The sequence below is a fragment of the Petromyzon marinus genome, unplaced genomic scaffold (assembly GCF_048934315.1).
Source record: "Petromyzon marinus isolate PM22_M1 ecotype Great Lakes invasive population unplaced genomic scaffold, UKy_Petmar_22M1.pri1.0 PM_G_Scaffold_140, whole genome shotgun sequence".
NCBI classification, from domain to species: domain Eukaryota; kingdom Metazoa; phylum Chordata; class Hyperoartia; order Petromyzontiformes; family Petromyzontidae; genus Petromyzon; species Petromyzon marinus.
Genome location: NW_027422696.1, coordinates 290,001 through 292,500, shown reverse-complemented (window position 1 = coordinate 292,500; position 2,500 = coordinate 290,001).

Below are 2,500 nucleotides of genomic sequence, written 5' to 3'. Positions count from 1 at the left end.
CATGCTCCTTGTCGTGTGCAGGTCCTCGAGGGTTGGTAGATTGCAGGCAATTACCTTCTCAGCAGTGTGCATGATACGCTGCAGTCTGCTCTTGTCCTTGGCAGTGGCAGCAGCGTACCAGACGGTTATGGAGGAGGTGAGGATGGATTCAATGATCGCTGTATAGAATTGCACCATCATTGTCTTTGGCAGGTTGCATTTCTTCAGCTGCCGTCGAAAGTACATCCTCTGTTGAGCTCTCTTGGCGAGGGAGCTGATGTTCAGTTCCCACTTGAGGTCCCGGCAGAGAATAGTGCCCAGGAAGCGGAAGGACTCCACAATTTTGACTGCGGAGTCTAACAGGGTGATGGCGGTGAGTGGGGCTGTATTCTTCCTGAAGTCCACAACCATCTCAACTGTCCTTAGAGCATTTAGCTCTAAGTTGTTCTGGCTACACCAGGTCACCAGGTTGTCAGCTTCCCACCTATAGTCAGACTCATCCCCACCAGAGATCAGCCCAATGAGGGTGGTGTCGTCCGACAAACTTCAAGAGTTTGACGGACAGATGATTGGAGGCGCAGCTGTTGGTATACAGGGAGAAGAGCAGTGGGCAAAGGACGCAGCCCTGAGGAGTTCCCGTGCTGATGGACCTGGAGTCAGAGACTTCTGTTCCCGGCTTAACGCACTGCTTCCTGTCAGAGAGGAAGTCTGTGATCCACCTGCAGGTGGAGTAGGGCACGTTCAGCTGGAAGAGCTTGTCCTGAAGCAGGGCAGGGATGATGGTGTTGAAGGCAGAGCTGAAGTCCACAAACAGGATCCTGGCGTAGGATGCTGGGGCGTCCACATGCTGTAGGGTGAAGTGGAGGGCCATGTTAACTGCGTCGTCCACAGACCTGTTGGCTCTGTAGGCAAACTGAAGGGGGTCCAGGAGAGGGTCTGTGATGGCTTTGAGGTGTGCCAGGAGCAGGCGCTCAAAAGACTTCATTACCACAGATGTAAGGGCGACCGGTCTGTAATCATTTAGTCCTGTTGGCCTTAGCTTTTTGGGCACAGCGATGATGGTGGAGGACTTGAGACAGGCTGGTACATGGCATGTCTCCAGGGAGGTGTTAAAGATGTTGGTGAACACCGGAGACAGCTGGCCAGCGCAGTGCCTGAGGGTGGCTGGAGAGACAGAGTCCGGCCCGGCTGCTTTGCGTGGATTCTGCCTCTTGAAAAGCCCATTAACTTCTCCCTCCTGAAAGGAGAGAGTCGTTTCTGTAGTATGGGTGGGGGATGGGGCCTCTTGGGTGGGAAGGGGTGGTTCAGGACAGTCCAATTGTCTTTCAAATCTACGGTAGAACTCGTTCAGGTCGTTGGCTAGGCGGGAGTCGTTAGTGGTGTGGGGCGCTCTGGGTTTGTAGTTGGTGATGTGCCTGAGCCCTTTGGCAGACAGAAGCAGCGTCGTTAGTAGAGAACTGGTGTTTTAGTGTCTCTGAGTACAGTCGTTTAGCCTCTCTCACCGCTTTGCTAAACCTGTTCTTCGACTCCTTGAATCTGTCTCTATCCCCACTCCTAAACGCTTCCTCCTTCTCCAACCTCAACCTTTTGAGCTTTGCTGAGAACCAGGGCTTGTTGTTGTTAAAGTTCACCCTGGTACGTGTTGGGATACAGCAGTCCTCACAGAAGCTGATGTACACAGCCTCTGTGAGTTCATCCAGACTATTGGTAGCAGTCGTGAACATATCCCAGTCAGTACAGTCTAAGCACGCCCGCAAATCTTCCACAGCCTCACTGGTCCACTGTTTAGATGTCCTCACAGCAGGTTTACAGAGTTTTAGTTGCTGCCTGTATGCACGAATCAGGTGGACCAAGGGAGTTCTGTGCGAGCCGAACAGCCCCGTGACCCACAAGAGAAACATCCCCGCCAAATTCGAGCGTTTGACGGGGTCTATCCGTGAAAAAATATTCACGTTTTTGAGTGCACATGCATTTCTGCTGCAAATGCCTCTGGAAGTTTCATGCCGTTCGTATGCCAATTGTGGCAACACGAAAATGACCCGTTTTCCCATTCCGAGGGATTTCTGTGCGACCCTAACAGCCCCGTGAGCCACAAGAGACACATCCCCGCCAATTTCTAGCGTTTCACGGGGTCTATCCGTGAAAAATATAGACGTTTTTGAGTGCACATGCATTTCTGCTGCAGATGCCTCTGGAAGTTTCATGCCGTTCGTACGCAATGTGGCAACACGAAAATGACCCCTTTTCCCATTCCGAGGGATTTCTGTGCGACCCTAACTAACAGCGCCCGTGAGCCACAAGAGAGACATCCCCGCCAATTTATAGCGTTTCACGGGGTCTATCCGTGAAAAATATAGACGTTTTTGAGTGCACATGCATTCCTGCTGCAAATGCCTCTGGAAGTTTCATGCCGTTCCTATGCAATGTGGCCACACAAAAATGACCCGTTTTCCCATTCCGAGGCATTTCTGTGCGACCCTAACAGCCCCGTGAGCCACAAGAGAGACATCCCCGCCAACTT